The sequence below is a fragment of the Uloborus diversus genome, chromosome 4 (assembly GCF_026930045.1).
Source record: "Uloborus diversus isolate 005 chromosome 4, Udiv.v.3.1, whole genome shotgun sequence".
In the NCBI taxonomy this organism is placed as follows: Eukaryota; Metazoa; Arthropoda; class Arachnida; order Araneae; family Uloboridae; genus Uloborus; species Uloborus diversus.
The window spans coordinates 23,973,166-23,984,602 of NC_072734.1; positions in this window are offsets into that span (position 1 = coordinate 23,973,166).

Below are 11,437 nucleotides of genomic sequence, written 5' to 3' on the forward strand. Positions count from 1 at the left end.
AACTATTTCTTTGATTTTTTTTCCTATCCAGCAAAACCAATTTAATTTAAATTTATTTTCATGTGACACTTTGTCATGAAGATCACCCCCCCCCCACCCTTTTAAGGGTCCTAAGATTGCCTAATGTTGAGTTTTTTAGCCCAAAAATGACACTAAAGATCCCCTCCAAAACCAGACATTGGATCCGCTTTTCCATTTTGCTGCATTTTCGATTGAACTGAACATTTTTCATGCTCAATCAAAGAAATTACATCAAGGATTGAGCATCTCTGGCACTTTTCATGAAGTTGCACTTTAACTACCATCAAAAAATTTCTAAGTTCTTTTCAACTGGGCACTCAGAGTAATACAATCATATTTCAAAATTTTAAATGATTATATGAGAAATAAAGCCTATATTTTATACTGTTTTTATATGACATATTTTTGAATGAAAATAATTTTTCTTGCATGTTTACATAAATATTATGTTTGGATTTTCTTTTTAATTTTAGTTCAAAAAGATTTTAACCCAAAATATTTCATTTTAGAAGTCAAAACCATTTGTAGATGTCTGTTTAAATGTCCAATACATGGTTGAAATGTCTCTTGCATTCAATTTAATGTTTTTTGTGAATTGTTTAATCGATATTTGCAAACTGATAAAAATGTAAAACCATACTTCTCTTTAAATGAATAACTTGATAAATAGTTACATGTTAAAAAAATATATGGTCACTGTATAAGCTCTTCATATTTCTAAATAATACTATCTACTTTTTTATTTTTCACCATTCAATACTCCAACCACTCATTACTTTTTGTTGTACTATTCTTCCCAATGTTACAAAAAGCCTCATGTTATTAGTTAACCTTTTTACTATTGGCTGCGCCCTTATAAGATCCAATCTATGCCATCATGATTATAATGTAAAAGGGTCTCCTTACAATATGCTAATGAATGCAATGATAAAAAAAGAAGTTTTTTACGATAAGCAGTTACATCAAAACCATATCATAAAAGTTAATTGAGATACTAAAAGATACAGTTCCAAGCTGTAGCTGCAACTCTTTTAAAAGACTATTTCTCAGTTTACTTTCTCTATCATAATGCCTGTGTTTTTGCTTACAGTTTTTAATTGTTGCCAAAAACAATGAAAATTAATAGTTATTAAAAAGTTATCATACTTTCACTTTTTGATTGTTCCTGAAAACAGTAAAAAAAAAATGAATTGTTAATAAATTTAACAAATTAATTTCAAGGCTAGCCTAAACAAGCATATACAGTAGGGTGGGCCGAAATAAGCCGAAAATTTTTTTTTTTCGAAATCAATTTTTGGATAGCACGCAAAAGTTGCATGATGAGCTAGTTAGCACTCACAAAAAATTTCTTGGATATTAAAAAATATCTAGCCGGCGCTATTTAACACTAAAAAACCGAAAAAAAAATGAGAAAAATGAATTTTTGTCGAAATTTTTTTAAAAAAACTAAATTCCAAATATTTTGCTGGAATGCACCGAAAATGTTATATAATGAGCCAGTTCGAGCCCATAAAATGTTTCATTGATTTTAATGAGCATTTAGCCGCTCCTTTCAGACATCAAAAAATTGGAGAAAAATGAAAAAATATTGAATTTTTTAAAAACCATTGTGAAAATTATTTTTCAAAATTAAATCATAGACTAATTAATTAAATAGCACTATTAATCATAGTAATTATTATCACGTAATAATATCATACATTTTCTAGAATTACATAATAAAATTTTGAAAAAGAAATCTTCAAATTTTATTTATAATACCTCATGCATAATGAATATTACTTTTTGGAATAATATTGTCCCTTGTTATCAAATGATGGAAGTTTTTTCCTAGCTTGAAGTTTGGCACGAATGTATCCATCTTGTGCAGTTTCACCACGAACTTATATTGCAGCTTCGGTTATTAGTTTCACACAACGTTTCACAGCTTCCGTGTGACAGGGAAATTTCTCGAAACAGCTGTAGGCTGTTCTTTGCACATTTCTTTCAATTGTTGGTCTTTTAGATGCATTGTAAGAGGTGGCTCTGTAGCAACACAGTTTGCCCAATGAACTAAATCAACATAATCAATGGCTTCAAAATGAGTTTAGGACGCTTAAAAAATCGTAACCATCCGAGCTCTTCGTCTTCTTATTTCTAGAGTTCAGAATGCACCTAACAGCTAATTCCCGAATGTATTTCCTTAAATCAAACAACATTGTCAACAGTAGCTGTTCAGGATGAGCGAAATATGCATTATTTGTTACCTTATCCACTTTTCCAATAGCCATTTTTCTTACTGTCCTTTGATCAATTACAATTTTTTTTTCTCTATCAGGGACTTTTGCTTTTTTTCTGCAATTACACGAATATAAATCTGCGCATTTGCAGGCACAAACGTCAAATAAAGTCGTAGCCTCTACTTTAAATTTGCCTAGCTTTGATTGTAAAAGTTGCGTCTTTATATTTTTAGCATTTTTTGTTGCGCTATTATATTTAGAATAATAAGATAAAATTATGGCAATCACTCTTCTTATCGAAACAAGGGGAAGGGAAGCACGCCCCCAAATATCAATAGCTTTTTTTGCAACTACAGCGGCCACACTTGCTGAAGATGGTTGCTTACTTCCTTCTCCCTTTATTTGCATCTTAGTGATTTGATAACATCTGATAATGTCCTCATATGTTGGAAGAAATAAAGCATCGGGAGGAGACAAATCTCTTCCAGGTCCAAATAGAAGACTACTTGTGCTTGCTCGCGTTACTTTCTTTTTCGCGCGTTTCTACATAACAGTCGTGTTGTATACCAAAACAAAGATAATAATGCAATGACATTCGAAATGTCCGGCTCTCGTTTAAAAGACTTCAGAGGATTCACATTTTTTTAATACTCAAGGGCTCAATTTGTCAAACATATATAAAATAGTTATAACATAATCTTAGGAGTAATAGAAGCAGTTGAGCGCCGTTTATTATCCAGGAGAAACAATTGGAACCGAAGATTAAAAAATTAGCATCTTATGTAACTATTTTTCATTTGAGGTTGTGCATTTTTTAAAATTGGCGTACAAATGTCGCATAAAATTGATTGAATTTTCACTAGTTTTTTCTGAGTAACGTATTGCGTAATATTTCAGTATTTAATTATTTTCAAACTACTTTTAATTTTTTTTTTTTTTCATTTTTCCCATGTGTCAGTCTTAAAGGAGCGTAGCTAAATATTCTACAAAATGTATAAAAGTCTTTGAGGATTTCAACTAATTCACTGACAGATACTTCTAATGTTTGCTAAAGCTAGCTTCAAACTTTTATTTTTACCCCCCCCCCCATTTTCTTTTTTTTTTTTTTAAAGTACATTTTTGCCCTTTTTTCAGTTTTTCAAGGTCAAATAGCGCCGGCTAAATATTAAACAAATTTAGCGAAATTTTTTATGGGTATTAACGGGCCCATACAGCAACTTTTCCGCACTATCCAAAAACAGATTTCCAAAAAAAGTTTTTTCGGCCCACCCTAATATACAGTCAATTGGCGATAACTCGAATATTACGATAACTCAAAGTTTTTATCGAGTCCTGACTCCTTTGTCTTCAATTCTATGCCAGTTATTCTCAATATCCCAAACTTAACTTCCTTTAACTCGAAGTTTTTTCAAAGATGACTCGAAATTTATTTCGAAAGAACGAAAAAGAAGAGAGAAAGAAGTGACTATAAGAGAAAAATTAATTCAACTTCACTTGAAATTTCTACACAATAGGTCTCTAAAGCGAGAACAACAACAGTTGAGCCAATCTGTGATAAAAGAGTTACACGTGTGAAAATAAGTTAGTTTGGTTTTTTTTTTGTACTGTAGTGTTTACACTTTGACATGTTGCTGGACTACGAATTTGCTTTTAAGCTGTGAAGTTTTCAAGTCAACTGATTGTACCTTTATTCAAAAGCTGACCTAAGTTAAGATGCGTTCTCCTTCATTCTTTAGTTCAATCATTTGCTAATTTCCTGAGAGACAGAATGAGTTTTCTTTAATATTAAAGATGTCTAAGCAAATACTCAGACATCAATATTAAAAGAAAAAGAGAAAGTTCTAGTAGAATCCATGAATCCGAATTCCAAATGAATGAAGATGTGCACCTATCCTGAAGTAGAATCAACTCTATTCAAGTGGTTCCAGCAATATCGAAATCAAAACCATGCTTTTGATTTTTTTCTCTCAATATTTTTGATTAAACGGTGCATATTATGCTTTAAAACTTTTAAGTTTTGTAATTTTGTCTCATATAGGTATATGTACATATTAATTAAAATATTTAACAGTTTTTAATATTAAAATGTCGAAAACCGAAACTAGCGGTAAGTTGAACTTCCGATAAGTCGTAAGTTTTTCGTCGGTCCCTTTAGATTTCAGTTATCGCGAATTGACTGTTTTTGTGGGGGTTTTTAAAAGCTTTTTTTTTCTTCCATCTATACTTGGTTAAAGTGCATTAAAGTTTGAGCATACAACCATATGGGAGGGGGGGGGGTTATAAATATAAGTTATTCTCTCATTATGTGCAATTCATTTCAAAGTTGCTTTCAAAAGGTTTCACCTTAAATAAATTTCAAAATGTTAAACTTTAAAATAAAATATAAAAAATGTTTTAAAATTCTAAAGACTATTTCTATAAGCTTGGGGATTCATACATTCGTTTCACTGAAACAATTTCACACTTTTCACTGAAATATATGATAATGAACTCCTCCACTCTCCCCCCCCCCCCCAAATGATATCTAGACCTTATCGGTTTGATGAGGGGAGTGGAAAGGTATGAAATAAAATAAATATATGATTTCTTGGTTACAACACTCAAACATTGAAGTTGATTTTAATATCTTTATATTTAGGTTAATTCTGAAATAGCCAATTGAATTTTAATTAAAAAGTGGGAGGCCAAGAGATATAGGTGGTATAGTAAAAGCTAATCATACAAAGCTGTGTACTGCCTATTTCTTCTCTCAAGTTTTTTATTTAAACTTTATTCGTTGAATTTAGAATTGACCAATATATATAGTTATTAAAATCAACTTCAGTTTCTAAGTGTTGTAATCAAGAAATCATATACTTATTTTATTTCAGTGTGAATCAAGCTTATAGAAAGTCTTTAGAATTAAAAAAATAATTTTCATATTTTATCTAGGTTCAAATAGGTCATATTTATGAGTTTAGATGATTACAGCCATGAAGTAGTTGGCTTTTGAAAATAGATGGAATCTTCTAAAATCTGCATAATAAAACTAAAATTTTCTTTGATAAAAAAGCTGAAATTGGGGGATAAATTTTTTGAACTTTGTTAGAAACGAAAATGCTTGCTAAGAAGCTATTGTGCGACATCATTGTTTATTTTTTAAAAAAATCTTATTTAATGTCATTTTTTGCTTCTGATTAGCTTATCTTGTTTGGCCTAGAAAGTTATTGAAAAACAAATGTTTGAAAAATAGGGTTTATATCAAAACATGTATTTTTTATTTTAATGTTTAGCAAATTTATATTTTATAACTATTTCGGTTCATGCAAAACAACTTTAGGGTAAAAACAATCCTAAATCTGTGCTCTAAAATCTGCAAACTATTCCCGTTCCATGTGCCAATGTATGGGAGTTTGCAGTATAAAATCTGTTGTAAGAAGTGTATAGTAGACAGAGGCTCTTCCTAATAACTAGGGCCATATTTTGTAAAAAAAAATTAAGAATGGCAATTTGAAATTTAATATTATTATCAACAGCTTTATTTCAATGTAAGTTGTAAAACTTTTCATTGACATGATTATTTCTAGTTTTCATTCATTCACTTGCTCAATCTTTTCACTATTATTATTATTTGTTTCAAATTTAAAAATGAATTAGTTTTTAAATAAATATTCATTTTTTTTGACAGAGACCAAAACTGCTGTTTACAGTAAACTTCAATGTTGTGTTTATTTATATGAATGTAAAATATGCTCACTTCAACACAATTACATATTGTACATGCAAAAGCTGTCTTTTGTGATGTTTACTGTGTTCTGTATGAACCAAGATGCATTTCTCAAAAATCTAGTCAATTTTGTTGCATTTTAAAACAACGGTACTTTTTAAAAACATATATTGTATAAAATGGGATCTTTGTTGAGAGTGAAAGTTATATTGGCAATCATGTACTGAAGTCCTAAATTTAGATTTTTATTCAATTTATAAATAAAAATATTAATAAAAGTTGAGTGAGATAATGTATATTTTCTTGTTTTTCCTTCTTTTTCTATCGAACATGTAAAGCAGACACATGAAACAGAACTCAACAGAAAATACAATAGTTGGTTCCAGTTGAATAATGCATTATAGAAATAATTTCATAAGAGTTTTTTGCAGTTACTTAGTTTGAATGTTTTCGACTTTTTAATTAAAAAGTAATATAAAAATTTGTCAAAATTATACTAATTTCTAGATAAACATAAATAACCCTTTAGAAATGAATATAATTCTACAATTTAGTGAAGATTCCGTACTAATATTTACTCACATTTATTTAACATGAAAACTTCCGTAATTTTATGTTGCTTTGTGAGTGAATTGTTTACTCAAAAGCTACCAATCATCCACAGAAATGATGAAAATCAAAAAGAGAAATGCCTGAAAAAATACAGTTTAGGGATAGGTCCTGAATTAAGCAGTTGCAGATTTGGAGGTCTATCAGAATACATTTTTGGGGGCCCCTATGTCTTGTCACAGAACTATGCAAAATAATCATGTGCATTTTTGTATGGCCATTGGGGCCCCACAACATGCTAAATGTACCACTGGAATTGACCTGCTTTGGGGGCTTCTCCCTTAGGATTGCTGTGGTCCAATTTTACCAATATACACAGGGGTCTGGCCAGAGGATATTTGGGTCCGGCAACGGACCTTTCACAAAATCCCGATCAAACAAAACGGACCTTTCACAAAATACTGATAAACAAGATCGGATCTTTCACAAATTGTTTATTGAAAGAGCAAATCCGAAAGCAAAATAAAGTAGATTTCCATGTATAAAACCGATAATTTTTGGAACCTTTTTTGAAGTCAAATTAGAGGGATCAGCTTATACAAAATCTGCTAGTTCTACAAAAAAAAAACTGCACTCTTGCAGTGCTCCTGCAAGCGATAAATAATTGCTACTGCCAAATAAATATAATGCCTGTTAGTTTCTTGGAAAGAAATGAAGCTGACTGAAAATAAGTTTGTTTTTACATAATTTTGTTTGTTTTATCACAGCTAATTAGCAGCGTTGTTGTTGTAAACTTTTCTGAAAAGGTGTTGCCAAGCGCGCTTTTCTCCCCACTCATGATTTAATAAACAATAATAATAATATATATCAGCGAAATGAACTTAGAACTGCAAAGGGATGGTAAGGGTGGAAAAAAAAATATGATCGCTTCAGATAGGGTTACCAACTTCAAAATTATCACCACTTAGCGTCCGTCTGTCTGGCGTTAAACCTTTATAATGACTTGATTAGAAAATATTCTCATCATTTTACCTGCTTTTCAATATTTGCGTTTTTACTGTGGGGTGCGATGTTTAACTTATTTTGGGAGAAAATTATATGGGTTTGATTTTTCGATGCTAACAAGGATGATTAACTTTAAATAAACTCTTTTAATTACCGTTTTTTTTTTTTTTTCATTAAATGCCTACATTTTGAAAAATGCAATCTTTTAACATCCAATATGAGAATCATATTTTGTTCTTTTTTCAAGCTAACTTCGCTTTATTAGGATGCAAATAAATGAAAAGTCTCTATTTTCGTTAGAACTCTCATTTCAAGTTTTTTAAAGCAAAATTCCATTTTCTTTTATGAGTTAAAAAATAAAATGCTGAATCGATGGTTTAATTTTTTTTTTTTTTTTGCTTCAACTGTGTCCACAGATATTAATGTTATGTTTATCATAGGACTCTAAAATGCAATTTTAAAATAATTTTATCGAAAATATTTCTTGTACAAGCCGTTTTTATATTTTGGATGCCTTCACCTTGAGAATTGTGATCTCTTTGCATCCGCTATGGGAATCCGGTTTTTCGAATTTTTGATGTTTAGTATGCTTTGTTAAGAGGTAAACAAACAAAATCTCTTTTTTTTTTGTTAAAATCATATAATTTATAAGTTTTAAACGAAGTTCTGTGCTTTTTAAGAGTGTCTTGTGTCAAAAAGTTAAATGCTGAACCCCCTTTTCTGATTTTTTTTTCTTTGTTACAATTATTTTAAATACTGTTCAGAAATATTTCCAGTACATTTTAACATAATGCAGAATGGTAGATAAATATTGATACTTGAGAGAGCGATGCCGCCCCCCTTCCCCCGCCAATAACTAGAAAAACACTCCAGAATGATATTCTCGATGTAGAAGAGGAAAACACTCAACTTGAAGTTTAAATAATGCAGTTTGTGAAATCTCTTAATTCTAAAATTTTGGTTTAACAATTTTTTTTTATTTTAATTTTTTATTATTTTTATTTTTATTTTTTTTGAAATTATTTGATTTTTCACAAAATTAATTCATTTTTCACAAAATCATTTCATTTTTCACAAAAAACGGACCCTGTGAAAAATCCTGGACAGATCCCTGATACAGTGGCTGCGACCATCCCCGCACTTTTTTCATCATCAAAGATTGCCTAAACTTTCTTAAGATTTTAATTTGAAAAAATTTCTCGAGAGGTCACCTGAGCATCATCAAGGATAGATTAAAATTGCAATTTTTAGACTTTGGTTTCAAAAAATTTCCATGGTAGAACCCGTAAACATGCTCCTTCCTTTTTGTAACTTCAAAGATGACCTAAATTTGCGTTATTTAGATTCCAATTTCTGATGTTTTTTTTTTTCTAGGCAGAAAAGCCACTTGCTACACGCTTCTTACATCGGTGAAAATATGTAAAACTGCGTTTTTTAAACTCCCATTACAGAACAAATTCAGGGGTAGACCTCCGAATATTCCTTTGACGTCACCAAAGGACATCTAAAATCGAGTTTTCAAGGCTTAATCAGTTCCAAAGGAGAACCTTCGAACTTATTCTTTCCTCATTAAGTCACTCAAAGATGTCTTAAAATAGTGGTTTTGAAACATTCAACTTTGCAACATTTTCGGGAGAGAACTTCAGCTCGATTTGCCATCAGTTTACTAAAAATGTCATAAATTTGCCTTTTTGGACACCAGTCTCGGGATTTTTTTCGGGATGTTACCTTATTTACATCACCAAAGACAGCCTAAGCGTTTCTTTTAATACTTCAGTTTCGAAAATTTTTCTGGCTAGAGTTTTCGAAGCCTTAAGTTCCCCCAAAGGTAGCCAAAAGTAAAATCTTCAGGGGTTCTAAAATGTTTTGCCTTCGCATTTAAAATCTATAATCACTGCCTCTGCCAATATACTTTGAAACTGTATAATAGTAAAAGCAATTTATAATTAACTTACATTATGAGTTTTTGGCGCCCAGGATGGCTGCCCCATTTGTCTTTGCAGTATCTGACACTGTATAGGGAGACCTTTTCTTTATATGGAAAGCATTTTTTATCTTATGTAACATTCCAATTAAAAATGAGGCAGCTAGAAGCAAAGGGATACAAGTGATAAAATAAAAGTTTTGTGTAAAACATGTTCAAATGATAGGTAGGCTTTCATTGAAAAGTTTTTCTAAATTAGTGGCAGCAAATCTTGTTTTTATCCTGAGGCAGCAATGTGCCAGCTGCGCCAATCGCCGGTCCTGCTCCAAAAGACCGCCAAATGGACTTTTCTGTGCCAAAATCGGACAAATTTGCACCAAAACTGGAATTTTGCATTTAATGTTGCAGTTCCTTTAGAATATTTGGGAAAATATCATCAAGTTTATGCATTTAAAAATTATTTTTACGTTTTTTTGGCTTAGTCCCGATTTTTTGCGCATTTCAAAATCCAATTGCATCCGCTTTTGAAAAACTCGATAGTTTTAATTTTTTATGTGATTCTGTTAATTTGACTAGAAAAATTTTGCACTGATCATTATCTTCAACCTTTGTTATCTTTTGTTGTTATCGTATCTAATGACGTGCAGAGTGCGAAAGGTTTAGATGCCTCAAAAGCCTTTTTGAATATATTACATAAAACAAACAAATTTTAAAAATGGGTATCAAAGCAATCAAATTTAAATGTGCAATAAAGCAGTGATGTATTAATACAAGTAAATGTGTGAACTAAATTTAAATCAAGAAGTGCAAGAAAAAAGTAGAGCAGGACAGGACTTGTCTTTTGGGAAAAATATTCGACAAAAAAAATAATTAAGAAAGCTTTAATTTGTAGTTGTAGTTATGGTGTTTTTGCATGCTTAATCTCCTTTTTTATTATTTTATCATGTCACACGTGTTTCTGAGTGTGAAATATACATTGATACAAAATTTAAATTTTTGCTGCTGCAAGTTGCACCAAATTTGCAATTTTACTGCTCCAGGCAGCTCAAAATTGGCTATTTTACTGATCCAGATTCACTGTTTTACGGCTCCAAACTCACCATTTTCCTGCTCCCAAGATTGCTCCAAAAGCGAGTTTTGGTCGGCACATCACTGCTGAGGGCCTATCTCATATTAAAATGATTTTCTTAACACAATTTCAAAATATTTTTAATTTTGCAAAAAAAAAAAAAAAAAAAACATGAAAAAATAAAGAAAATTATTAATCAAATTGTTGTTTTCATTACTTGATGCTTATTTTATGAATTGCATCTGCAATCAAAAAGATAACTAATTATTTGGCTCCAAATTTGTGCCATCGACTAATCCTGGTTCTCAATTTAACATTGAACAAAACAACAGGTCAACTTTGTTGGGCACCACTGTTCTAAATAATGCTGTATAGTAACATCAACCTGGGCTGATTACCATCTCTTGCCTCGAAACAGATCTACCAATTGCACTAGTTACCTCCAAATTTTGGCGCCTTATGCTTCCAGGCCAGGGTTTTGATGTGAAAAACTAGACTAAAATAAACCAGTCGGAAACTCTAATACTGACTTTATTATCAATGCAGTCATCATTGGCATTTTCATAAGATTTTTTCATGCTGAAAAATTATTTCTCTGTAATTTACACATCATATTAGTTTAATGAATTAAAAATTAAATTAATAAATTTAATTAAAATAAGTTTAAAATTTTTAATTTAAATTAATTTGTTATACTATAAAAATAGTTATGGATATTAAAACTTAAATCCAATTTTCAAAGTGGTTCTGTTTAAATTTGTTTCATAAAATAAATTATAAGTTTTATCAATCTAAAAATCCTTCGATGTCAAGCTTTATTTGTATCCTTTTTTTTCTTTAAGTGAAAGTAAAACTACATTGATCGGTACTCTATGATTGATTAACTATTAACTTGGGTGGAGGTTACATACATAGGGTACATCCCAGTGGCAGAAACGGCGCAA